This window comes from Rhodnius prolixus, unplaced genomic scaffold (assembly GCF_049639745.1).
Source record: "Rhodnius prolixus isolate KJV_2025 unplaced genomic scaffold, Rpr scaffold_4, whole genome shotgun sequence".
NCBI lineage: Eukaryota > Metazoa > Arthropoda > Insecta > Hemiptera > Reduviidae > Rhodnius > Rhodnius prolixus.
This window is the reverse complement of record NW_027411614.1, coordinates 41,787,877-41,800,783: the sequence shown is the minus strand read 5'-3', so window position 1 is coordinate 41,800,783 and position 12,907 is coordinate 41,787,877. Positions and strand designations below refer to the sequence as shown.

Below are 12,907 nucleotides of genomic sequence, written 5' to 3'. Positions count from 1 at the left end.
TAATCTAAAAATCAATTGTCACTGGAAAAAAAAAGTCCAATATAAATAATAGGCCTACATGAGCGCGCAATCAGTAAACTGCAAATATTATTCTAGTGGTGATTTAATCTGGACAAAACAGTACACTAGACTACTTAACGCTCTTCACCACCTAAATCGTTACCAATAAAAAGTAATCGAGTTCTTCGTCTTAGCACGGAGAAGTATTCTTTCTACTGAACACACAGAAGTGGTCTAAAACTTTACTAGACTTTACTCTTAATCAGTGACCGCTATCTAATTGATAACATTCATTTTTTACTAAAGTTCAGTTGTTTTTTTTTAACATACTTAGTACTTTGGAGAAAGTTAAAGTAAAGAAAACTTACTTACAAGAGCTGGGCGACTACTTGGAACACCTGGAGCACAATAAGCCACTGGATCCCCTAAAAACAAAAAGAAAACTTTGAAATATAAACCAATTAGAAGCATCTTAGCTCCAAGATAATGATATGAACTTTGAATATCAATAATTACAAACAGAAAGATTCATATCATTTATTTAAAATATTTTTCACAATTTTTAAATTTGATTAAGGGCAGATTTAAGGGGAAGGTGGGGATACTTTGCATCTCTCTAAATTGCTATTCAGTTTCCCTACCGGTGATTGTGGCATCTGGTAATCTTTACCAGAACTTTCTAGGTTTATTCAGTGCACTGGGCGATTGAGTCGCCATGCTCCCTAGTGTCATGTAGCTACTTTAATAGTTTATTGTACTGCTATCCGGAAAATTTTTAGCCGGATTTGTTGGTCTTGAAGCTCCTGTATCCCTTGTAAGATGAGGGGTGGGCGGGGAACAATGGGCATTTTGGATTGTCTGCGTTCCTTCCCCTTTTTGGTGGAACCGCCCTTTTAATACAATTTACAATCTACAAAGTGCTATTCAGTGTATTGTAACAATGTAATGTACAACGTGTTCTTGTTTATTATTGAAGAGGGTACAAAGTTATGAAAAAAACCTAGTGTGCAGTTTCCTTTTACTGAGTAGACTTTTTATTTTCTCAAAAACGGCTCCAACAACTTCCTTTGAACTTTGTTGTGTACCCATTGTAAACATACATGTATATATATCTATAAAGATGAGCGATTAGAGGCGGAGCCTACAAAGCTAAGATGTACTGTAGTACTAGATTCAAAACCCTGTCTAGGTCTTGGATTATACTTATGAGAAATTGAAGTAAAGTAATATTTTTATCCGCTTCCGACCAGGACTTCTGATCGATAGTTGGGATATAAAGCACAAGTTAGAACGAAAGGATTAAAATAACAGAAATTCGCGTCTGATATCGGAAATCTGTTGGCGGAAGTGCTTAATATTCTTAACAGTTTTTGTTTATTTTGTTAATTTTTCACGATTTACAATAAACCACCCGTTTTTCTTTTTTATAAACTTGGTCTATTATCTTACGTATTTACTTAAAGATTACCATCTTAGTTTGCAGCATTTGCCAAGTAAACTGATGTTATATTGGTCTAACTGAGCTGGGGATATAACACTGTCAAAAGTCTTATTTGTATGACTTCTCCCACCAGTAAAATATTAGAGGCTTGAAAATTTTCGAAAAATATAACGTTCAAAGAAAATCAGCCATTTAGTAGAATTGCAATAATAATGTTTCAGTAATTGATTAGTGAAAACACTTCAGCGAATATAGTTTCAAAATAACTTTGATAAAAGTATGGCTAAATTCAACAGCAACAAAAAATTGTAATTAAAATTCCTGCTCATATTTGAAGGAGGTACGTATAGTACGAGATATTGTAAATTTTCTATGTAAAAGTCACGATAATGTGATTGATATTTATTATTATGTTTCTATATAAATATAAAAAGGTAAATAACTTGATATTAAAAATCGTTAGATTCGTGAGATCATCCACGGTGATAAGGCTCTCGCTCGGTGACGTCAACATCTCGTAATTCTTCGCCTTCTCCCACAGTTAGTGTTCATCTTCTCTCCGGTTTGCTGGCTGATTCCAGAATTTTTTTTTTTTTTTAAATCTGAAGTGAAATTTCTTAAAAAAGGCAACAGAATCTAACTCACAATCATAATTAGTTTAAATATTATGGTGGTTTGTATTATGGAATGGAGACCACTGAACATGAAATTCCCAACTGTAAAATATTTTACTTTCTTATCGTAAGAACTAGTATTGCAATAGTATTCAGTTTTCGCTGTTGGGCCGCAAAAGGGAACAGAGAACTTAACAAGAATTAGTAACCTGTTTTTCATTTATGAATATATATTCCTAATGGTCCTGAGCAAATGTGGGTTAAAGGTTGCCTTTTCCCGAGAAGCAATGTAAAATACTCCTGGGTAGCTGAACCTGCCGGAATCTCTGCTAAGATGGAATTATCAATACTGTTCGATGGCCTCAAGCCAAGCTGAGATTTCTGTTCAGTAAAAATTTTATGACAAAGAATAGGAAGAAATTGAAGAAGCACTAGAGAGAGAGAGAGAGAGAGACGTGCAATGGGTGCCTCCTGGCTAAAAGGATTGTAGGGTAAAGTTTGGTTTCTCGCCGAATTAGGTTACGATTGTGGAGTTATGCTGACTGATAGTCGGTCATCTACATAAGGTAGGCAGACCGATCAGTTCTGAATGCAAGAATTTTGTTGAGGTTGTTAGAAAAACGGGGTACAACAACAACACGTTGAGAATGATTAGCGCTTCGGAATCTATCAACTTCGAAAAAAAGTTAAGTCTATTCTATTCTACAGGCCGCGATATCAAGTTAAACACCAAATTATCCTCCATGAAACAAATTATAAATCAGTTTCAGTAAATTTTCTACAAATTAGTCGACACTCCTCCCATTTTTTGATGTTTTCCAAAAATAATAATTATAAGGAAAGGGATTAGCTATGCGGTTAGCGTACTGGACTCCCACGCGGAGGTCCCGGGTTCGAATCTAGCTGCTGACCCTTAGATTTTCTCTTCCTAGGAGCTTCTTACAGCTCACTGTCCGGTGATGGACAGTGCTGTCTGTAACGAGTGAACACTGTTCGGAGGCCGGCAGTGCACTGAAAAAAGCTCCGGGCGCCAATAACCTTAGATGTTGACGCGCCTTAAATCTTAAAAAAAATATATAATAATAATAGTAATAATAATAATAATAGGATTAATATATAGGGAAGGGATTAGCTATGCGGTTAGCATACTGGACTCCCACGCGGAGGTCCCGGGTTAAAATCTAGCTGCTGACCCTTAGATTTTCTCTTCCTAGGAGCTTCTTACAGCTCACTGTCCGGTGATGGACAGTGCTGTCTGTAACGAGTGAACACTGTTCGGAGGCCGGCAGTGCACTGAAAAAAGCTCCGGGCGCCAATAACCTTAGATGTTGACGCGCCTTAAATCTTAAAAAAAATATATAATAATAATAATAATAGTAATAATAATAATAATAGGATTAATATATAGGGAAGGGATTAGCTATGAGGTTAGCATACTAGACTCCCACGCGGAGGTCCCGGGTTCGAATCCAGCAGCTGACCCTTAGATTTTCTCTTCCTAGGAGCTTCTTACAGCTTTAAACACAAGATAATTATTTAAAAATATAACTAAAAATTATAAAGGCCAATAAATCGCTCACAAAAATTATTTATTACGATTCTATTAGTAAATTTAGTCATTATTAAATACTTTCAAGACGAATATTATGCTTTTAATACGTCTCCTTAATGCTTCAGTGTCAAAAAAGATTTCGCCATTCCTCGTCTAAGTCGTAAACCTAATACGATCAAATTTATTGTACGTATAATGCAACAGTAATATCGGCAATAATCAGGTTTTCCTCTCGATCGTATTGATGCTAGTGCTATCTAACAATAATAACAGGAATGTATGGTTTAAAGAAGATACTAAAGATGAAGAAGATCCATATCTTGTTCCATTGTAATATTAATTAAGACGCAAGAGTTTGGCAGTTTTAGCGAAGTCTAAAGGGATAATCTCATCCAGTGGGAAAGTATAAGTTCGCTACCAGCTTATCCCAATTACACGACACCTCATACTGAATCCAGTCTCACTTTCATCAGGTGACATCTCAAAATGGACTGCTGCTAAATAGATCTTCTATCCCGTATAAAACCTGCGGTAATAATCAGGTATCACACCAGTCTTCCTTAAAAAGGCAACCTTACTTCCGGATTTTCATGGTAGTGTTTAATAAGTGCGCAATGAAACTAGTTCGAAATTACTTCGAATGCCAGAAATTGTGCTTAATTGTTGTACTAAATTCTGATCAAAACCCAATGGAAAATTAATGAGTTCACTTTCCAATTTTTTATTTTCGTTTAATGAGGACAGTCTGTGTTGATGTAACTGATAATATATTTTGTGGTAAATAAGATCATTAAAAATAAATTGCGAACTTTTTTGTTTTTTAAATAAAAGTGTTAAATAGGTAAGAAAGGTACATAAAAGATGTTAACAGCAGCCCTGCCTCAGTAATAAAGCTACTACTGCCTTATAGGTATAGCGATCTATGTGTTAGTAAGATAAGAGCAATAGCCGTGTTGGTATCGGTGTAATATCGGAGCTATGGAGCACTGATAAAGCACGTCTTATCGTCCGCCTTCAGCTTCCACACATCGTCAAGATCTAATTTTACTGCATTCCAATTTAACTGCTCTCTCACTAGCCGCACACATACAAAGTTACGTGTGTGTAGTAGTGAAAAATAACACACTTCACCTGGGACCAAGTAATGTTTTCTTTAAGTTAGTAGCTCCAGTTTAATAGAAGTTTACTGCCCGGGACACAAGCTCCCACACAGAAATCCACAGCAATCAATCAAAAAGGCTCCGGGCGTAACAAAACTTAGATGATATGGTATACTCCAAGATGCCTGAAGAAGTGGCTAGTCCATTTCCGATTATATGAACGCCGTGATATACCTACGTTCTTGTTACCGATTACGATGAGAGAGAATAAGACAGAGAAATTATCCAACTGAATAGAGGATCGCAAAGTATTATTTACGTAAATAACTAATTACTAATACATTACTAATTTCTAAAGGTGGTGGCTGCAGTGCCGTGGGGCGTGGGTCTCGTCCCGCCGAGTAAATCTAATCTTACTAATTTCTAGAATGAAGAAAATGATATGAAATTATGCGTATAAGAATGGCAATAAAATGATAAGCAAGAACGGAGATGTATCGAAGATTTACGAATAATGAATTCTTGAGATTTAAGATGGCGGCATAGGCGCGGTGATTTAGCTGATAAATGAGAGCTACTCCTCGACTGTGTATTTCTTTTAATACTCCTCAGTAGAGAGACTTCTTATTCTTGTAACATGAATTTTCCTCATGTTAGCAAAAGATTTTTCTTTTTTCGTCCCTTATTAGATTAGATTAAACATGATGGGAGTCCCTTTCCTCAGGCATCGCTCGGTAAGAGAATCCTCCATTTTTCAAATAAAATATGCAGAATTTTTTCCAACAATTTTTGGGTGTCAGAGGTATCAAAAACAGAGTTTGTGTTTTGGTGTAGCTGAACACTTTCCTTAAAAATACCATTTTTAATATAATGAATCCACGTTTAGGAGGATATTAGTCTTTTCAGTGAAATGTTAGTTAGTCTTTTCAGACTTCATTAGTAGTTTGCAAAAAATTTATAACCTGGAGGGTTAAAAACTTAGTGAGATAAGTCGAGTGGGGATGATCTGAGCTCTGTTGTAAACAGCTGTGGCATCACAGTACATTGCAGTAATTATTACCGGAATATGGACAATTGCAGTCAGATATTTAGCAAGCCAGTTAATATATTTAATAGAAACACTTCACCCGCTTTGTTTAAAATAAACTAAGTTAGTCCAAAATAATAATTCTTGTAGCAAGTTGAGAATCTTTAAAACTAAACACGAAAGCATTTTTTCATGCTTATAGCCACGGCCTCCTTGAATAATAAAAGAAAGCAAGCAAGATATTAGATAACCATCAATTTACCAGTAAGTCAGAAATAACTGGCAGTGATCTCCGTTGTTGTTGTTGTTGATGATTACGATGATGATGTTGATGATGGTAGGAGGCTTTAATAAAGCAAGGCAAGATAGTAGAGTGAACTTATAAGACAGTTCTTCCGGTGCTGTGCAGTTGTTGTTGTTGTTGTTGGTCAACTAGAGAGGGCCGGAAGACGAAGGTGGCCGGACCGGAAGTTAGTCATCTTGATAAAGCTAAGCAATACAACAGGTGCTCTTTAATAACTCCACCCCTCTCCCTCAGTCCACCCCCCCGACCGATATTGCTGGTCTAGTTCTGTAGTGGGACCAAACGTGAAGTAGTGTTCTTCCAAATGTTTTCACACGGGAATTCTTGGTCTGTCTGTCTGTCTGTAAGTACGATAGTTAGTGCGCCGCGGATTGCAATGTTGGCCGACGATGCGTGTTCTTCGCTCCCCCTCCGGGTTACGTCTCATCTTACTCCTCGATCTGCGTGATATACATTAATAAATTTTGTATATACTATCTACTCGTAAAAAAGGACCAGCTGATGAAAAAAAAAATTTACATACGCTGATTTTTCCTCGCCTTCCAGATGACGCTTGCTACATTTAGTGATAACTGAAATCTAGTGTTAAAACACACCAGATACCATCGCTTAATATATTTTTTATTCTCGTAAATGATCTATTTCTTTAGACTTTAAATGTTCTCTAAAAATGGAGATCTGTTGGATAATATCCAACACCTATTATCTAGGTATAGATATTATCTAGGTGCGATATCCATCCCAGTGGATCCAGGCCGTCTTTCCCGAATATTAGGATTATCATTTTCAGTCAACAACCTCCATTCCATATTTCCCTATTCCATAAACCAGGTAATCATCTCGTATTAGTGGATTCACTTGCTTCCGTACCGTTTACTGCTGCCTCGAATGAGTTCACTCCCTCCGCTCCTGAGAGACCCACTCAAATACTTCCTTGGACAATCGCCTAGGGCTCATCGTTAGCCCTGTTCGCACCATCTTAATGTTCCAAGGTAATTGAAAGGCTTATTGTATAAACGCATCGATGGTGTAAAAAGTTTTAAAGAACAATTTTCAAGAAAACCGCAAACATTTATTTATGTTTCCAACTTTGAAGAACAATTTGTAATTGTCATTTTGAAAAATGCTATTAGTCGAGTAAATATTTCACACGAGATGGTTTTATTAAATCATTCTGTTGAATATTTCTTAAATTAGACAATTACAAACAGATTTGCGACGTATATTATATTGTTTCATAAGTGTAACAATTGCAGACATTTAACTCCGCGATTTGGATATGTTTATTTGTTCACAATTAAGCAAAAAGCGACCCACGGGATGGTGTATTGCGCTAGATAATGTAACTAAAAATGAGGGAGACCGCTGAGAACGAATGTTTAATCCGCTGCGAAGAGCCAACAAGGGAAAAACACCTGGTCATGTGGTATGTAATCAAGCGAGCGTAACATCTTGTTGTAAATCTTGATAAGCTGCTATCTAGATAGCTTGCTATTATGTAACCACAGCAGCTATTCTTGTTTCGTGTAATTCTAACACTGCCTCTATCTCTTCGGTGGAAGTGGGGGGGGGGATAGCCCTCAAATTTGTTAACTAAATTGGAAAATCTTGGTTTCCCTTTCTGTTTTCACTTGCATCTGTTTTCCCCAAACTATTCGACATTTTAATTTCTTTTATTTACTTCTTAAGTCGCCTTATTACGAACGTGTCAAGTTTTCTATCTCGAAATGGAAGAATATTCGTACTGGGCAATGCCGGCCATTAGCAGTCCCTCTACAAAGTAGTTTTTCTGGCATAAACCCATCTTAATGGCTGGAAGATTTCATAATTTTCTAGAGTGCACGCGGTCACGAGTCTAAATGCTCGGCTGGTATCAGTGCTAAGATTCACAAAAACGCCCTTAGGTCTTTGGCAAACTCCTGTTAACATCGCGGTAAATTTAGAGGCAGAAGTGTTAAACCAAATTTTGGGCACTTCTATTGTTTGTGGTTAAGAAGGACCATAAGATATGAATCTTTACTTGGACAATTAAAAATATTTTTTGATTATATTTCTGATATTAAATAAAAAGATAAATTATATAAGGAAATGTTACCTAGCATTGCCTTCTTAAGAAACTATAACAAGTAGCAATGAAGGTTCTACTAGAGGAGGTTACAAGCAGCTACAAATATTCAATCCAAACCAGCTCAACAAGAAAATTCCACGTTAAAGCAAACAAATATTTTAAGAATGATACTCGATTGGTTTTTGTAAACATTTTTTTGTTAAGGGGGAGAGGTCAGTGATGGATTACCTGGATAGCGGAAACTGGGTTTTCCCTGGCTATTTATTTTTAAGTGCCTGGCCATCTAAATTGTTAAAAAAAATGGTTTTAATTAGCTATTAATCTTTTTTAATTATTTCTATAAATAAGTATTAAATAATGTTATACATTATAACATTAATACTAATCGACGGAAAAACGACTTCTCTAGAGGACCATGAGGATCACACTAGTCGATCTTTATAGGTGAACAATTTTTCTTTTAGCAAAGTTTCACAGATACACCTCAAATTGAAACGAACCTCCAAATCTATTTGAACCAAATTCCTTTTCGTCTGGTAGATAAATTGCTATATATAGCGCCTGCTCCGCCTTAGAGTCTGGACTTGTAGTAGCAACATCAAGAAACTCCAGACAACACAGAACGAATTTCAGACTCTTCACGAAGCACTAGAATTGACTCACTCCACGAGAATGCGTCCATTATCCTCGTACACTAATATGTCCAAAATTGTCTGCTCAAACTCCTTTCCATCCTAGACTCTCATCCCAATCCACTATGTCGCGACATAGCCTCCTACAGATCCTTCTACTCCCGACAGTCAAAAAAGACTAAAACACATCCCTTTCTACACTAGCTGCAGGTTTTCTTTCTTTTTCCCTACATTCTTATCCTTTATATCTTAAGATTTCTACTAGCTCTTATTATGAAAGTTACAATGTTTTGTACATTGACACTTCGTACATTTTTTTTGAACATATTTATATTATAATAAAGATTCTATTGCTATATTTCGGGCAATCGCCTCACTTGGAACCCATTCACCCTACTCAAGCGACTGAAAATTATCTTTCGTTTTAAAAGAGTGATAGACTATTCGAAGAACAATCCAAATTGACTATGTGATCGTAAAGTAGTGAAGTCATAATGTGGGCACAATGTTTATTTATGAAACTAACATACATACAGTTACTAGCCACAATCTGGGCCTACGGACTGGAACTGTTTGGAACCTAAGCGCTCCACAATCCTCCTGCAGATAAGCAACCACTCTGTAAAGGGTGCAAACTAGCCTTCCCTTGAATCCTTCCCCAAGACGGAAGCGTGAATTGCCAACAGAAACAGCAGTAGGTAATCATGTTCCGGTTACGCTTATATCAGATCAAGACTTTTCCACTCACTTTTCAAATTTCTTATTACAAATGGAATTGAAATCAGCAAGAAACGTTCTACTGTAGATGAAGCCGATCATGATGGAACAAGCAGATTATACTTGAAAACGTTGACTGTCGGTATCTACAGCACTCTAGTTGTAGTCATAGCCAGCAGCGATGTTTTTACGACTTTCTTTTGTACTGTTGGAAGAAGTGGAAGAACTTATAGAAAGACTAGTTGTTAAGAAGTTATAGGAGTTGGAAGAAGTGTCTAGGCTGTTCAGTTGGGGCAGTTAAAGCCGGGACACCAAAACATTATAACTTAACACGCTCCTAGTACGTATTTATATTTAACTTTATAACAACCACTGTCTGCCACTGGACACAAATTATCTTTACCAAGTGTATAGACTTGGAGTTGTAAACGCCGATAGATCTTTTATTATGTATGTACATTTTGTTTACCATTTAGACATTGTTGATGGCCCAGGCACAGAGAATGCAACCTGTCGCAACGGACAGGAATCTCTCTGACCGCGGCTGATTCTCCATCTAGTTATACGTATTATGCAGTATTGCATCTTCCTGCCACTCATGAGACGAGCGAAACCAATGCTCTTATGGAAATTTAGGTTTTAGTAAGTAAGTAAAAGTAATCGCCAATTTTTTCAGGCGGGGCTTAACGTCCAACTACCATTTACTAGGTGTCGTGGACGGAGACGACTAGCAAACGTACTTTACTATTTCTCATTTAACCATTAAATAAAATCCAAGGCCAAGACCGGGAATCGAACCCAGTACCACAATGCATATTAGTTTTGCAGGTCTCGCCTCTTAACCCGCTCGGCTACCGTGGCGCCTAGGTTTTAGTAGAATTTTCATAAAAAACGAAAATGAATAAAAGTTGTGAACATAAGAGCATCATGAGTATAGATGAGCTTTCCACTAATACGTCGCTAGTAAATTGTACGGTTCTACTAACCGCAATATAACATTTAAGAACCGAAATTTCAAATTGGAAGAAATGTGACCCTCTAGTTCGACGTTTTCACGTTTTTTTAATGGATTCGTTTGATCTAGTGGTAGTTTGTCAAGCCGGTTTACTTCGTTCTGAATATTTCTTTCTGAGAACAAGATTTCGGCACGGATCGCCTTGAGTTAGGTAAGTTCTAGGAAGAGCAAGGATCAGAAGGAAAGGATTACCACTTAACTGCGCCATAATCTCGCTCTTCTTTTCCCAAACATCTTCCCCGCATTTACTGAAGTGAGCGTTCTCTGCTCCTCTCTCAACTAGAAGAAGAGATGTAAAAACAAGGATTACCTCAATCCAGGAAGTGGAGCCTCATACTTCTCCCTGTTGGACTGCTCGAAAAAGAAAACTATGAGGGAGTACCCGACTCAAACAAGGAGTTCTCTCGAGCTATATTTATAAAGTTAAATCGTTCTAAGTATTCACAGAAGTCGATACGAAAGATACTGAGGATTGATATGCACTTCTAGAGAAAAATATATCCTTAAAAATTTTCAAGCCAGTTCCTCCCAGATAGTTGGGGGAACTTCCAGACAGACTTCAAACAATAGTACTTAGTATTCTATCGGACATTTTCCGGTGTATGACTCATACCATATTGACAAGTATTACTTCTAGTAATAGTGAATTTGGGAATTTTTTCAACAACTGCGAACAGTAATTACTTTAATCGACAATTCGTTGTTTGGAATGTGGCTTATTCATTAGAATTGCATGAACATACACACAGACAGACACGATTGTAGGGAAGTAATATCTGAGATAAGAGCAAAATGCGTTAGGAGAGTGTAAAGCCATGTTTCAATTTACTTGTCTTATGACGAGGAAGGAGGATAGAGGTGTCTACGTGTTAGTGTCGAATGGAAGACTCACTTCCGGACAACTGGTGACGAGTGGAGTTTATTACAGTTGGACTGTGGAGGCTAACTGGATATTTCACACTTGGTCCGAACGAAAAGGACGATGGATCCAAGGTCTTTTTGTTTCATCAGACAGTAGCGGCGGCTCGTTAGTTCAGAAATAAGTGGAATTATTAAGGTAATCATAGAAATTATATGAAGAGGAATTTGATGAAGAGGAGGGAGTAAGTCGAGTGAGGAATTTGTGCAACTTTGTGAAGCTTGCATGACCAGATATGTATTCATCAGTAAACCAGGAAACTGGTTAAATTGAAGATGACTTTATAATTACTTTGGTATAATTACTTTGGCAAAAAAAAATGTGAAAGCAGTTGTAAGTTGTACTTCATTTAAGGTCGTTTTTTATAAATTCTTTCTTTCTGTACTTCGTTTACACATTGTGGTCTACTTATTGGTTCGCTAAACCCAAATACTTGTGCACATCAAATACATTCGTAGACCCACCTTTTGAATGTTTTAGCTTGTCAGTCAGGTGCCACGATAGCCGAGCGGTTAGAGGCGAGACCTGTAAAGCAATGCTAATATGTATTGTTGGTTTAGTGGGTTCGATTCCTGGTCTTAGGCCTTGGATTTTATTTAATGTTTAATAAAAGAAATTTACTGTAAAGTATGTTTACTAATCACCTCCGTCTACGACACCTAATTTGGTACTTGGACGTAAAGCCGGCCTGAAAAAATAGGCATTACTTTACTTTACTTTTTTTACTTATCAGTCTAAGTGTAGTTCGTGTTGTTAGACAGGGATACCTAAAGGGTAATACCAACATCCCTGAGGAAGTGTACCTTGTCTACTTACCCCTTCACAGGATATGTAGGTCAGCCTAGTTGTGACCAGACAATATTTTTCATTAAGCGAACACCTGTTTCTAATATTTCCAGGCTAACTGGCCTCCAGTTACAGCCAAAACGCTGGCAGTCTGGTGTTAGCCCGTCTTACTCATTTCCGGGCTTTTAATATTTTAAAACGCGGCAATTAAAAAAAAAAGACTATCTATCTAACGCAAATAATCCATTATCATACGTTGGCCATACAACGTTTCCGTTCAACCGAAAAAAATCTTTTCTTTCTTTCTTTTTAATTATTTATTAAAAGGTTGGAGTGAGTGAGACAGAGAGAGAGAAGTACATTTAAAACGAAGGTCATGTTGTCTAGTATTTTAATCATTGTTTTCCTCCATTAATGAAGCGCACAATCAAATAGAGGTGATTCAACTTAGCCAGTAACCATCTCTGTATTTATTTTAAACACTATTTAAATATTTTAGTGGCAGATTGTTTAATTGTGGGGAGGAGATAATATTACTCACCAACTTATGTATTAAATTTGAATTTAAAGTAATATTCGAAGGAACCATAATGACATAAGTACAAATACATTATTAATTTCAATTTTATTTTATTTCCTGTATTTGCTTTATTAAGTATTCACAAGATATACCTGAACAAGTAAAACCGATTTGAAAAAATAGATCAGAATGAATCTGTGACTAAAAATGCC

General features: G+C 36.8%; 1 protein-coding gene and 1 long non-coding RNA gene across 2 annotated transcripts in view; one reads left to right on the top strand and one right to left on the bottom strand.

The window, feature by feature from the left end:
• LOC141455333 (uncharacterized) overlaps positions 1 to 12,907 on the bottom strand; it is a 145,723-nt gene that overhangs the window by 39,235 nt on the left and 93,581 nt on the right. Inside the window, exon 3 of the long non-coding RNA XR_012459208.1 lies at positions 373 to 425. This is a non-coding gene — a long non-coding RNA (uncharacterized lncRNA). The remainder of the gene's footprint in view (positions 1 to 372; positions 426 to 12,907) is intronic.
• The window catches only part of Sox15 (Sox box 15 transcription factor), a 109,964-nt gene that overhangs the window by 15,547 nt on the left and 81,510 nt on the right, over positions 1 to 12,907 (top strand). The window lies entirely within an intron of this gene.